At 35.8% G+C, this 15,656-nt stretch overlaps 1 long non-coding RNA gene across 1 annotated transcript; it reads right to left on the minus strand.

Annotated features, from left to right (window-relative positions):
* Positions 1-847: 847 nt before the first annotated feature.
* LOC104910155 lies at positions 848-11,456 on the minus strand. Its single transcript, XR_792843.2, has 4 exons — positions 11,417-11,456; positions 9,132-9,247; positions 5,664-5,711; positions 848-2,580 (listed from the first exon to the last, which is right to left on the minus strand). It is a non-coding gene; the product is annotated as an uncharacterized LOC104910155 (long non-coding RNA).
* Between the last annotated feature and the right edge of the window lie 4,200 nt (positions 11,457-15,656).

Genomic DNA, 15,656 nt, shown 5'->3' on the forward strand with positions numbered 1-15,656 from the left:
TACAGGAACTGCGGACATGATATGAAACTAGGGTAAGACAGATTCGTAACAATAGAAGCAGTTGCTCAGACAATGCAAGAGTACCACAAGATGCTAAAAGTTTATAGAGCCTTCAGGGTAAACTGAAAAATTACGTGGAATCTAAACACACTGAGAACATATTCGCTTCAAAAAAGCTCACATTGCAAAACAAGTTCAAAAGTGAAAATAGTTCAAAGGAAAACCATAATGTGCCCTATCTTTATTTCTAAATATTCACTGTGCAAGCTCTGATCTGCACAGCTCAGTAGGGTAGATGAACCTTTGACCTAGAACAAACTTTTTTCTCCTATGTTAATGCCATTCTCTGAACCTCAGCTAACACCACATCACTGTATGCTTGTACTCTAGTTGAGCATAATCAATTTTGACCGTTCAGAGTCTGAGTTACATGTGTCACATAAAAATTTATTCTCTGTACTAGCATACTAATGAAACAAAAGAAATTCCCCAGCACCCACAGCTCAGAAATTACTGTTTTGTCAGGTACACTTTTTAATGTGTAGGGTGGCCTTACTATTCTGTATTAAACCTTCAATTTTCTGTTGTGCAAAGACACAATGGAATCCTATTTGTACTACTTAAAGTGCATTTATATACTAAAGGGTAGTTCCTCATTTCAGATAATTTGCCATCCGAAAGAACTCATAGAACAAGTACAGTCATGTGTATAAAAGAAAATTCTATCTGCACAAAGACAAAATGAAGGTAGGTAACAAAAGTTGGAGTGGATAAAAAAAATAAATAAATCACAAAATGGATGTAGTTTTACATTCAGTTTTAGTCAAAAAAGTACAAGGACAAGGACTTAGCTTTGTTTTAGAATGAGGGGTCAAGTTAACTACAGAATTAAACAGAAGCTAATAAAACAAATGTAGCATGAAAAGTTTTTTTCTGTTTCTTTTTCTCAGGAGATTCATGAGGTTTGTCTTCTCAATCTAATTCTGTCTCATATGTTGTGGATTTTATATAAATGGATCTACATAAAGTATCTTAATGGTAGTCCTTTCACAAATATTTCAGCAGGGGCTCATTTCAGTCTGAATCAAATAAAGATAGTCAAAACCTAACCACCATTTCTTTCTTATGTGGAAAGTATTTACCGCACAATAACAACTGAAATTTACTGAATTAATTCTCAGCAGGTTTCTTCCTGTTCATCTTTCCCCACAATAGATGGAGAGAATAATTTCATAATGTAGACAAAGTCAAGAATTTTCCCATCTGAATATAAAAGGTGATCTGAAAATAACAAACTTATAGACCAATGTACATTGTTTGTATGGCTTTGCTTGGCATTTGCTTACTGCAGAGTGCTCAAACTGGAATCGTGGGCTTGGGACAAATAAGCTGTGAAATACACTTAGACCTGAGTTATTGATCTATCAGTTATATGAAAGATAATCTTAAACAAAGTCTACTACCTTTGTACACAGTGGAGGGGAGGGTTAGCTACCAAAAGTGTAAACTAAATGGCACTGACCATGGTTCAAGACATAGATCCATTCAGGGATTTTGGTTTAAGTAATACCTACTTTTAGATAATCAGAGTATCAACGACAAAAGAAAAAAAAAGAAAGGAAATTTAGGAAAACAAGCATTAATATGTATGAAGAAACATTTTTGAACTACTTATAACTGCAAACATTTTTACCATTTTCCCATAGAGAAACTGCACTACATGTCGAAAGCGCAAAGAACTTAAATACATTAGCTTTCTAGCAGCTGCTTGAAAACAAGAAGCCTGATATATGCCCACATAACAGTTCTTATGTAGACATCAAATATCCATCTAAGAATGTTAGCAGAATCCCCCAAACATGTGTTTAATGCAATATTTATCAGGCATTAGGTGATCAAGTCATGCATTATCTTTATAAGGATTGTTGGCTTAATTCTAACCAATAATTACAGATTTTGTTACAGATGAATCTCATTTATTTTCAGGTTCTACAGTTCTTGTAGGGAAGTCATGAAATCCTCGCACTTCTGTCATAAAAATTTTAGTGTGTGTGGAGGGGTGTCATCAACCTCGAGGAAAAGGGATAAACAATAAAATCTTTCTTTCTTGAAGATGTTTCATCTCCCTCAGCACTAGAGACAAAAATAAAAGACATAAAGATACTGCAGGATCAATAGGGACTTTCCAAGAAGCAAATCACAGCAATCTTTTTTATTGCTGTATTGTACAATGTGGTGTCATAAAGAAGTTCCTGTGCTAAGTAATGACTTTATTCAGGTATCAGAATTAAAATAGATGTGTTCATGTGGACATTTGCACAGAATAATTAACCGTGTTTCTCTGTGGCACAGATTTATACAGCTGGTGGCTGCAGCTGAACATTTATGAATGCCTGCAAGTAATATTGACTTCAGTAGTTCAGTGACCCCACTAACTACTAGACAGTACTTCACAACTGTTCTGGAGGAGAGCACACATTTGCTGATGCCCAAGGATTTTAGCAATTTCTCAAGATGCAGGTATTGCCTTATTTCATTAATCCATTGGTTTGGATCTTCTTTTCAAAGACATGGAGAGTGCTTGAGAAAAAAACAGAAAAAATACTCTTGAAAATAAAGGAGTTAACATGCTATAAAACAATTTATTTCAAACCTCAAATAAAAAATGTTTTCCTTTGTCAGCCCATCCAAAATTCATTCTAGCCATGCCATATAACACCTATGAATGTTCTTATTGATATATATATATACACACACACGTATATTTTATTCTTGCTGAAGTTTTAATTTTCATTTACATTGTACAGGCAGTACCAAATGTTATTTATATTCTGGGGAAATGGTTGTTAGAGGCACTATTAGGTTTGTTTTGTCCTTGTGATTTTATTTCTTTTTTCTTCTTTTGGTTTAATGACACATTATTAGCTATTTATTATCTTATCCTGTTACATTATTTTTGTTTTCATTTCTGCATCATAAAGTCTTTATTAACAGCATCTGCGTTTATAAGAAATTCTGTAGAATTATCATTCATTCAGTAACCTACCACCCATATCTAACATATCACCTATGATGTGGGTGACCACAAGAGAAAATATTTTCTAAATAAAAAAGATAAGTTAATAACATGCAGACTTTTATATAATCTGAAACAGCATACAAATGCAAATGTCTTCTATCGTGAATATTCAAATTCCAATGAAAATAAGAAACTACGATTTTATTATTTTAATGACAAGATCAAAAGAAAGTAAACTTAACAGTGAAAAAGATCTTTACTGTGCCCACAAATTAAGCTGAAAATACCTAGGGAATTAAATCCTATACAAGCAAAAGAACTGAAAAGGAAAGTGCATGGGTAATCTTAATCACAGAAGAGAGCAATGGACCTTGAAAGGACATCTTGTTTGTGCACTTTCTCAAGCTATGATTAGCTAGAAAAACAAAAGAAAAATCATCCCAGTGTTTCTGACAACAGTTGGGGTAAGCTTGTACAAGCAAGTATATTTCCAAAAGACAAAACTGTTGAGGTTAATAATGATGAGAGAATAAACAGGAAAATCAAAAAAGAAAATTGTACAGAAGATTTTTGTAACTGGCATTTTTCTCAGTGTCTGGAACTAGTTTGGTTTTTCTGGCAGTGTCTGACTGGATACCAAGCATCACTGAAATAGCATGTCAGAGCACTGTTAGGAAAGATTTTTTTCTTTGTCCAATGCAGGTAGGAATATTTTATTTCACACATCATTTGCAAACTGCTGTGGGGATTCCAGAAAGCCAATTTGGCATCACAAAATTGATGACTGAGAAAAAAAACACTGTTGTTTTTCTGTCTGTTGTTTTTGTGCACCTGGGACTTTGGCACACTGGGCATTGTCAATGACTCATTGCCACACCACCACAGTGAAAATGCTGAAGTTTCATTTAACCCTCAGGGAACTTGTTCATTAAAATGTAAACAATTTGCATTTTACTGTCCTTTTACTGGACGCCCTTACTATCAGCAAAAAAAAAAAAAGGAACGCTGTAAAAATAACACATTTCATATAGTGAAGCTTCTAAATTAGTATGTTCAAGCAGGAAAATCAAAGAAAAGGCACAGTCCAGTCTGAACAGGGATAGGAAATAAGAGTGCACAAGGATATGATGTGTGACTGCTTCTGCATCTGGCATGGAGAACTGGTTTGCACAAAACACTTGTTGATGGGAAAAAGAAGATAGCTAAAGATGCATTAGCTCTTTTTAATTTTAAACAATTTTTACACAGCTACATTATATTTAAGTTTGGAAGGAACTTCTAGAGCATCTGATCTGCTCAAACTTCAAGACAAGTAATCCTGTTACATTTTGTTTGAAATGTAGCTATCATCATTTATCACACTGAATGGAACCAACATCGATAATATAGCCAGTGAACTACAAACCAATCATTCACAATTCATCAGAGCAGAAATGATAGGCACTGAAAATTGTTACACTGAGGCTTCTTTCCATGTGCTAAAAATACCAAGTATAATCTTCAAATTAAAGACATGCTATTTTATATAGCAGGATATGTAGTATTTAACACATCACTGTATAGCAACAAATATATATTTTACAGACATTAATCTGCAATAATTAATGAAAATAATTAAGTCTGATACACATTACATGAAAGAGCAAATTCTTTGGTTATTAAAGTAACAGGGAGAGAGCAGTGGTGATTATTACTAAGTTAATATTGTTTCCAGCTCAAGGGAAACCAGTAGGTGTTGGTTGGCCAAACAAAGAAGCTACAGATGTTATGAGAGCAGATGAAAAGGTGCTACTCTTTTGTGAATGCTTGTGTATCCTGCAAAATTATTTACAGGAACCTGAATTATTATGTGGATTAGATAATATCAAGAAAGCATTCCCTTGACTAGGGCAAACGAGCTCCATGATGGAATAGTCAGATAACTTGAGGGTTATCTTCATGAAACTCACTTCAGAAACACTGTACATCTGTCACAGTGGATGGCATTCGGGACTTAAGTCAAAAGTAAAAAAGATGGGGATAAGCAAGCAGAAGTTATTTGTAAACAACCAGGGCCGAGCGCCAGCTTTGAAAACTCTGTCAGATTAACTACCATCACTGCCCAAAAGAGGGATAGGACAGATACTTGCTCTTCACACAGATCATACTTCCTCCCTCACTCCCAACATAGTGCCACAGGTTTAGAGGGAAATTATTTGGGAATTAAGAAGAAATCTTATCATCTACTGGTTAAAATGTAGACCTGCTTCTCTAACACACATCTGAAACTGAAGTCTGATGCATAAAACTAAATTGTTTGTTCATTTACTTGTACTTCTGAATCAATAAATAAAATTTCATTCAACTACAAGTGAGAGTAAAATGGCAACAGAGCATTGCCAGAACATATGCACTGAATAACAAATACAATCCTGACGAACAGTCAACTGCATTTAAATACACGTAAACCTATCAAAATAAATATGATAAATTGCTAACCATGTAGGAAGTGAAGAAAGCCCTTAGAAATTTCTAACACAGGAGTTCACACACCTTACAGTATATAAAAATATAATGGTGGAAGGATATGTTGCATTACTCCTTTTTAAGTGCATTCACATTCCTTGGGCACCACCAAAGTATCTGACCAAAAAAAAAATCATACCTTATTATACTTTTTTCAGCCTCTAAGACCTGTTCTCCTAGTGAATGCCTGAAAGGAGAAAAGAGGATTCAAAATGAAGAAATATACTTAGCAACTTATATACATGTTCCAACACTAGCTTTTTTTGCATCTTTTTGTTTCACTCTTTAATTATTCAAATTGTCTGTACTATTCTGTTCTTGTAGACATCTCTTTCAATCTATCCATACTTTCCAGTTTCTCAATGAAGACCACTCTGTGTCCACTGCTTAAAAATAAACAACCAAATTCTAATTCAAGTAAATCCTTAAAGCTGAGATAAAATTTCAATCTACAATTTCAATCTACAGTCACATTTAAAAACGTAAATCAACATTACAAGAGAGTAGTTAGATTTTCAAGCATTTGGCAAGATAGAACACAACAGAACGCTTTGTTCAGATCTTCTGTTTGCTAGATATTTTTACATAGTATATTTGGAAAATGCCTCCCAGTTTTTACACTATTTTTATGAGCAGGCACATAGCTGTACTTGCAAGTAATTTTCATATTATTTGGTACTTTTTTTGGTACCACCTTAGATTTTATACATTGAATTTTACAAGTTATCTTCTTTTCTGATTAAAAAATTTGCAATAAATTACATCCAAGTCCAAAATTTTTCAGTAAGTAAATCCCTAAGACTAGTAAAATAGGCCCTTTAGAAGTATTCTACATATTTCAGTATTTGTTTAAAACAAATAAAAAAAGCATACAGCTAAGCCTATAACAATACATCATAAGAAGTTTTAGTTGCTATAAAGTAGTAATACATAGGCACTGTACCCATGCAATTTTCAAAATGTGGTAAGGCATGCAATTTAGTAATTCTTTCTATTTGACAAGGATTATGTACAGTACCACAGCAAGAAATGTGAGTCTTTCCATCCCTTAAATGAACTAGTTTATGCACTTTCACAAGACATTCTCTTGACCATAAGCAGCATCCTGGACCTGATCACGGGCCTAATCTCAACTGAAACCTCTTGTTTCCGCTACCATCTGCATCACCTCTAATTCTAATTATTCGATAGCACATGAGTACTGAAATTAACCCTGCCTTTGGAGAAGTGCTCCATTTAAAAAGTCATGAGCCCTTCTTGTTGACCCTAGCTAAATTTAGACGGCTCTGACATTTGTATTGAAAGAGAGAGAATTATTTTTTTCCCAACAGTGAAAAGATATACACTTGTTGAGAACAACTAGCTTTCCAGTAAGGCTTTGTAAATGTAGTATTAGGAAAATGCACAGTTTCATAACCATATTAAAAAAGATAATTGAAATGATCTTGGTGATTTCTACTTAAATGAAATACTAGAAATGTTTCTGTAGTTATTTTGAAAATACTTTATTTTCCCCCATGAAATGTTTCAAATTCTATCCTGAAATAGTTTTAGTTCAATATTACAGAACCACTTAAAGCTATAAAAATACAAATTTGGAATAAGTCCAGTGTTCCATTTCAAGTCAAAATTAACTTTTTTTTTCCCCACCAAGATTTTCTTATACACCATTAAAAGCTTTGTTCTTCATCAAGGAAAATAAATTCTTATTTCCCTTTAATTATACCCTAATACACTTTTTAAATGAATATAATTTATTATTGCCTATATATATATAATGTATGTTTTTACCTATATAAACTATGTCACAGGATAGTGAGACTCCCTGTTTTAATAAAGAAATGCAAGTAAATATAAATGGTTCCCTGTTCTTTCATATTCTCCACACCCATGCCATTATGCCATCAGCATTTCACAGCCAAAACAGTTTGTTTCCTTTCCATGCAAATTCTCATGCATTTATGACAGTTGGTAATACACCCTGTAGTTATGAATCAGTTCAAACTAATGATGCTATGTTGTTCTGATCTAAATCAGTAATATAAACTGTAAATGTGGTTTTCCAGAAGGTATGTATTACTTTCGGAGACAGAGTTGTTCTTATGAAATGGATATGCCAAATCATTTTAGTTAGCTTTTTTTTTTCTTACACCTTTCTAGTAAATCAGAAATCCAAATCCAACTCAAACCTCAGCAGAAAATTGTTTCTTCTTCAGTCAAACCTCTCCAAATAAGGTATCTTCAGAACCCATAGAGACTTACATAATATCAATGGCAAACTTATACAAAGTCTCCAGAGTCTGCCCAGAGAGGCTCTGGATGCTCATACCTGGAGGTTTTCAACACCAGGTTGGATGGGGCCCCGGGCAGCCTGATCTAATACTAGATCTGGAGGTTGGCTGCCCTGCCTGTGCTGGATTGAGGTGGAACTTGATGATCCCTGGTCTCCCTTCCAGCCCAAGACATACTATCATTCTATGACTCTCTGATTCTTCGTGAATAAACATATTTCAAGGTGTTTCATATTTTGAATGCAACTTAGCTTTGTTGGTTGAATGGTATAAAAAAATGTAATATTCCAATAAGCTCGATGAATATATTTTTACTTAGTATGTTAGGATGTTTTTTTGCATTGGTGGGATAAAGGAGAAATCTAATATATGTCTAGATTAGTGATGTAGTTTCTTTTGAAGTAATTTTCATAAAATATTCACAGTGCTTTTGTTATTCTGCAGTGCCTTCTAACTTCCAAAATAATATTCTTCTGCATACTTTATGGAAATCTATCTTAATCTTAATGGTTATGCTCCAGTGATTAAAGCAATTTGTACTGACCAGTTACTCAGCAACTTAGCTCATATGAATTTGTTTGTATCTCTACACCCCATTAAGAATTTCTATAATATAAAATGACTTAATTTGTAATATACTTTTAACCTATAACATGATTCTGTACATTGATACCAGCTCAGAGACAGCTGTATGGAAGAGATAACCACTTTTAAACTGTCATGTATAAGCTACAGTAATCTTCAAAGTAATTCCAGACCTATCTTCCATTTTAAAGATAAGAAGATAAGAATTAAGAAATAAGGAGATAAACAGATTTGCTCAAGATCCCCCCCCACACACACACACACACAAAAAAACAAAAACAAAAACCACACCCATTTACAAATTAAGCAAAGAAGTAGAGAAAACAAGGAGAGAAAATAAGAATTGGTTTCAGAAACAAAAATTCATGCTTTAAAGCCAAATAAGCATGAGAAACCCTAACTTAAACAGAATAGTTTTGTTTTTGTTTTTTTTTTAATGAAATTCAATATAGAATGAATGGCTTTGTTCTCAGAATATATGTAACGCAAATGCCCCTCAGGCCAGAATATACCTGACAAAATGCATTGAGCAGCTCTGCTGACTCACAGCTCCTTATAGCTACCCCTCCGGCAGAGAGGATTCTTACAGAAAAGGCAACCCTGTAGCTAGTTGGAAGGGGAAAAACAACAACAACAACAACAAACATTAATGTGCCCAGGAATCACTTGAAATTCTTGGTTAAAACAAGCTTAGAAACATTAAATAGAAACACAAAGTTGTGAAACATTACATATTTTCTGGGGCGGTCCCCTCAGAGTCAGTCCTGAGGGGTGAAGGGGTCCAGGAAGGCTGTACACTCCTCAGGAAGGAAATCTTTGATGCACACTAGCAGGCTATCCCCCTGTGCTGGAAGGGAAGAAGAGTAGTATGGATGAATAGGGAACTTTTTCTGGGATCCCAGGAGAAAAAACCTCCTCTGGAAGAGAGGAGAGGCAACTCAGAGAAAGTACAAATAAGTTGTTAGGATATGCAGAGAAAAGATTAGAAAGGCAAAAGCCACACCTGAACTCAAAATGATCAGTGTAGTAAAAGAGAACAAATATCTTTTAAAACTATATTGACAGTAAAAGGAGGGCTAAGGAGAATCTCTGCCCTTTACTAGATGCAGCAGGGAGCAAGACCACTGAGGATAAGGAAAAAGCTGAGGTTCTCAAAGCTTTCTTTATGTCTGTCTTTAAAAGTCATATCAATTATCCTTGGGGTACTCTACTCCTTGAAGAGTGGAAGTCTGGGATAGGGAACGGAATTAAACCCCATGATTCAGGTGGATACATTTAGAAACCTACTACTCTACTTGGACTGTCACAACTCTATGGGGGCCAGATTGGATCCACTCAGAGGGAGCTGGTAGAAGTGATTGCCAAGATACTTTCCATTATCTATCAATGGTCAACTAGAGTAGTCCCAGAGGTTTGAAGGCTTGCCAACGTGATTCCCAATCTACAAGATATGTTGCAAAGAGGATTCAGGGAACTACTGGCATGTCAGCTGGACCTTGGTGCCAGGGGAGATTATGGAGCAGATCATCTTGAGAGAGACCACCATGGGATGTGTGGGACAACCAAGGAATCATATCCATCCAGCATAGACTCATGAAAAGCAGGTCTTGCTTAAACAATCTGATCTCCTGTTATCAAGAGACATACCTGGTGGATGAGGGAAAGGCTATTCAACATAGTCTACCTAGACTTCAACAAAGCCTTTGACACTGTCTCCCACAGTATCCTCATAGGGAAGCTGGCAGTCCATGGCTTGGACAGGTATGTTCTTTGCTGGGTAAAGAATTGGCTTGGAGGACTGGGCCCAGAGAGTGGTGGTAAATGGAGTTAAATCAAACTAGTAACTGGACATGAGTGGTGTTCATTATGTTCATTACTTGGGTCCATCCTGTTCAACTTTATTGACCTGAATGAGGGAACTGAGTGTACCTTCAGTAAGTTCACAGATCACACAAAGTTGGGAGGAACTATCGATCTGCCTGAAAGTAGGAAGGTCCTTCAGAGGAATCTGGACAGACTAGATCACTGGAGTGAACCAAGTGGGATGAAGTTCAAGAAGAACTTGAAGAAGAACAAGACCATGTACAGGGTCCTGCTCTTTGTCTACAATAACCCCTGGCAATGTTACAGGCTTGGGGCAGAGTGGCTGGAAGACTGTGTGGAGAAAATGGATCTGGAGGTGTTGGATGATGCAGTGTACCAGCAGTGTGCCCAGGACGGCCAATGGCATCAGAGGAGGTTAAAGTTGGATTTCAAGGAAAATCTCTTTTCCAGAAGAGTGGTCAAGTGCTGAAATGGGCTGCCCAGGGAGGTGCTTGAGTTGTCATCCCTGCTAGTGTTCAGGAAACATGTAGATGTTATATTAATGGACATAGTTTCAATGGGGAAAAATTGGTGGTAGGTAGACAGTTATGCTAGATACTGAAGGTTTTTTCCAACCTTGGTGATTCTATGATTCTAATAATTATGCATATGGATCAAGCACTGAGTGTAAGCCCAGCCCCATCCGTACCTAAGACTCATGTGACACCTAGATCAGGGGCAGGACCATGGCTGGCTATTGCACTCTCCACCAACCCATCTGCAACCATAGAAGATCAGTAAAGAACTGCTATTTCTCCTCTTTAGCTCTTGAAAGCACTGAAGTAAGATATGTGAAGCTTTACCTCTTTATCCTACTCTACCCTGAGTGAAGAATTCTGACCTCCTAAATGTTAGCAGCGACTCAAGAGCTTGCAGGGATTCAGGATACTGATCACTACCAATAGCAATTAGCATGGATGAGAGATTTATTTTTAAAGACTCTTTAAGATTATGCCTTCAATCTTTCTTCCCTTTGACTGTTGTTGAGTTTTAATGTAGTTCTTCCAAAGGCGATTCCGGACAATAAACTTTCCCCAGACAAAAATCAAGAACTAGGAATTTGTATAATCAATGGATATACAAATGGTATATTATATCCAGGAGCTTGGCTGATATAATTGTTATATTGGAGTAAGAAAAGAAAGACACTCACCCTATCCTGGGCTCACAAACTAGACTCCAGTGAAGCAGATCTCCAGAGAGATCCTTCCCCACTGGCAGTCAGCTCTTAAATGGGTCTAGAAAAGGTGGAGCCAGGCTCCACCCTTTCCTGCAGCACAGGTGAATTGCCTTCACCTGTGCTCCGTGGCTGACTCATTGCTCACCTCAGGTGATTAATCAGAGGTTCAGGCCGTGATTCAGCAGCCACATACAGAATTGAAGAAATAAAAATAAGTGCATATGGCAAATATGATGACATATACTCATCTCTGTACCAACAATACATATCAAACTTCATAGACTGGAAACTTATTAAAATAAAATACGTAAAACCAACAAAATGCAAAGATTTAAATCAAGATATATTTCTAAGCAGTTTTTCCTAGCTGCTTTTTTTCAATCGGATTACTGAAAATAAGTAATTTTTTAAATCAAGCTTTCCCTAGCACAGTGATTAATGCCATGCACCACATTCCTTGAATAAATAAGTAAGTATACAGCTGAAAATATTTTGAACACAAAGAATATAAAAAACCAGGCTGACAAGTAGCAACTCTTCCTAGGTAAAGCATAATCTGATGGGACTCTTGCTTCACTAAGAACTTAAAATGTACCAAAAAATGCAGACAAAAGTACCACCAATAAAATGGGGGAGGTTCTATCTTGACCTCTGCAGGATACTTCATTAACTGTAACAAATAGAACTTTGATGACACAACCTAATAAGATAAATTCCATCAAATATCTGAAAATACAGTATCATTCCATAGTTCTTAAGCATGTACTATTTAAAAATATTACAAATATATGTTCCACGTGAATTTCAGATTAGGAGGATAAAACAGTTCACTGAAAATGTGCAGGATGCTTCATGTTCTAATCATGTTCTAACTGAATTTTTCTTGTTTTCTATTCAAATATTTTCCCTGAAGTACTCTGAAAGAGGTTTGAATGAACTTGGATTAAATTGCAATCCTCATTCTAAGAATTACTTTTGAATGTAGTGTATATAATATATGCTACATTTAAAAATAACTACAACTTAATATGTAAAGAAGCAGACTGTGATTAGGGGAAGGGAAGAGAAAGCAAATTCTGCGATTTAATGGAAGTCAAAAAACAAGTTGTGTTAAAATGCTGGTCAGATCCTAAAGATTAAAATGCTATTACAGAAAACATTTGGAAACAAATCAACAGTGAGTCTGAATCTTACAGAGCATTTCTTCCAGGAATAACTCTGGAAAGTTGTTTTCATATGAAAGTATGGCAAAAAAGAGGTGGCTATAAATGCATGGACTGTGCACATTAGGAAGGACACCTGGGTGTTGCTAGGGAGCACAGTCCTAAAGTGACAAGTAAGTTGTCAGAATTAAAAACAAAACCAAACAGAGTAAACAAATAAGAAAACCCCTTAACTTAATGAAAAGAAACACTGTTCTGCAAGCTTGCATTGGAAAGAAAGAGCCCAAATACTACTGACTATACCAACTTAAGGGCCCAATTTCTTCATTTTAGATGGAGTGAATATCCTGATTTTGACAAACTTAAATCTCAAGAATACCACAGTACAAACATTTCCCATTTGCTTTGTTAGGTCATCCTGATAAACTCCTTTTTGCTATTAAAAATGTTCCCTAATAAGAAGGATGAAGTACTGTTGAAACCCAGGAAGCATCAATATTCTGGCACTTAGAAAATTATCACTGAAATTCAACTGAAATATTTTGCTGCTGTCACAAACAAAAATATTGTAAAAAAAAGAAATAAAATCTGGTAGGGAATTAAATATTGCTATGATGACAATTAAAACCTGAATAATCAAGTCACTTTACTCCAAAACACTTGCTGGATTGACATTCAGTTACAATACACATTTCTTGCAATTATCAAAATGTATACAAAGCAACTAGTTCCCAATTTATTTTCAGAAAGCATAACACTCTTTGATGGACTATGAACCAAAGAGTGTGATTTCAATTATAACCTAGTCTCAAGCTATCAGTGTTGGGACATTCATCTGTATATTGTAAGAGTTAGAAATTGCTGAGGGCATATGTTGGACTGCAAAAAGACTAAGAGGTTGGTTTGGATTGTAATGTCATTCTGAGGAATAAATATTCAGTTAGAAAACAAATGGTGAGTTACTGCTAGATTAACAGATGAGCAATGATAATTGTCATCAATACATGAAATTGAAATATCTGGAGGAAACATGGAATGAGATATATAATAAGATAATTGACAAGTCATCACAGTATAAAGATCTTATGCTATTCATTCTTTTGCTTGGCTCTCCAGCCAAGCATGGGTGAATCAAAAATTACCCAATGTTTAGAGAAGTTACCATGAAGGGACATAATTCTCATACATTGCTCAGATATTTCCTTCCAGTGAACGGATTTATGTCTGTGAAGCATATATTTGATGGAGACTGGTTTGAGCAGCCACCTTCCTGCACCAAGAGGTCATGAAGCTATGTTCTGCTATGCAGACCAGGGGACAGGAGAGTTTTTTGTAAATAGGAGGTGGCTGGAAGATGAGACTGATCAAAGTCCTATCTGCCATAGGCTGCAAAAATGTTCAGAGGAGTTCTACTTGTTCAGAGTAGGTTTTTGAATGCTCCTGTGGTTCAGAGAACTCAGAGCTCCTGTGGTTTCAGTCATGGAGTTCTGTTTTGAGAAAAAAAACCTCATGATTTACCAGCCAGCTGCCAGGATAAGAATGTAGCTTCAACTTTTGATATTTAGGAATAATACTTTACTCTCTGTACCCTTTTTGTTCAGGCATCTTCCACAACATACATCAAAACTCCATTATCGTGTTGTTTTATACTGTTCCTGATAACCTGTCAGTCCCAGCCAACAGATAAAATGTTGGACTACACTGCATCTTAGAGAAGGCTGATCCTCATTCTTGCCAAACTGCTATCTTCAAAAGAATTGCTTTTTCTCCTTAGTAATTCCTATTTCTTAGTTTTTCTATTTGAATCCTTTAGCTATCACCAATTATCAACAATTCCACTCCTGGTTATGTGTTTTGCCTTTTATTGTCTTATATGGCTTTGGTGTACATCCCTTCTCGTACCTTAGCAACATAATAAAACTGAATCAAGACTACATAGCTGTGCTGCACCAAATGAAATCTGAAGTGTTGGGTTGGAGGTTGTGGAATACTATCCCTGAAAGTAGGAATGTCAGCAAACATTCATTAAATACAGGTGGTGCCATGTGAAGACCAAAGGCCAGAACAAAGAATGGATAATGATTCTGGACTATTATGACTCTAAGGCTCTTAGAGTACATAGATATTGTAGAGAACTGGCAGTAAGCTTCATACTGAAGAAAAGGAAAGTGTGTTTTTTTGTTTCTCTGTAACAAGGGGATTTATCCCCACAAAGTCACTATATCCTGAAACTAAGTCTTTCAATATACATTTTCAGGTTTATCAAATCTAAAAAGGTTCTTGAATAATTGTACCATTCTGCAGCAGGCCTTTGTTTTCCCTAGCCTTCCTTTTGCTGTGGAAACAAAGAGGCGTTGTCCAATTTTTTGCCCTTCATGTCCCTTACCAGATTCAATATTATTTGGGCTTTGGCTTTCCTAAGATGATGGCAGCATGATGGTGGTTCACGATTGCAATCACCTTGGAAGAAAAGTTTGCAGATAAGATTCTTCTATTGATCCCTACCCTGAGAGTAAAAGATGGATTTGACCATTGGTAGAGAGAAAATCCTGGGAAAAATGATTTTCTTGTCTGACCCAGTATGACTGTTGTGACTTTATTAGTATGTGACAGTGGGTACTCTGTGACTGAAAGCAAAGAGGCATGGTATCTCTGACACAAGGTGTTTCTCAAATCTGCTCTTGATAGCAAAAAAGATACAGTACAGGTCAATGTATGACTTGGATGAAAAGAACAAGAGAAAAATATTTATATATGTAACGTAGCTCTTAGATTCAGAAACATCTGTACTGAAAAATCACCAGAAAGGCAGAATCTGCTCAAACTGGAAAGAAAGATCAAAGTAACAGGAAAAAAGCAATAATTGTTATAAATCTCCAGGGCTCAGTAACAAAACTGATCAGAGATTTGGGAATGACTCATAAAGAAAGAAGATAAAACATTTATCACAAATTTCATTTAGCTTGACAGTCAGAAGCAAAGCAAGAGGTGTAGAAATGCTAAGAGAGGGAACATAACTTGTCTTCACTGTCCAGGAGAGTATGCAAAAA

The sequence above is a fragment of the Meleagris gallopavo genome, chromosome 3 (genome assembly GCF_000146605.3).
Source record: "Meleagris gallopavo isolate NT-WF06-2002-E0010 breed Aviagen turkey brand Nicholas breeding stock chromosome 3, Turkey_5.1, whole genome shotgun sequence".
NCBI classification, from domain to species: domain Eukaryota; kingdom Metazoa; phylum Chordata; class Aves; order Galliformes; family Phasianidae; genus Meleagris; species Meleagris gallopavo.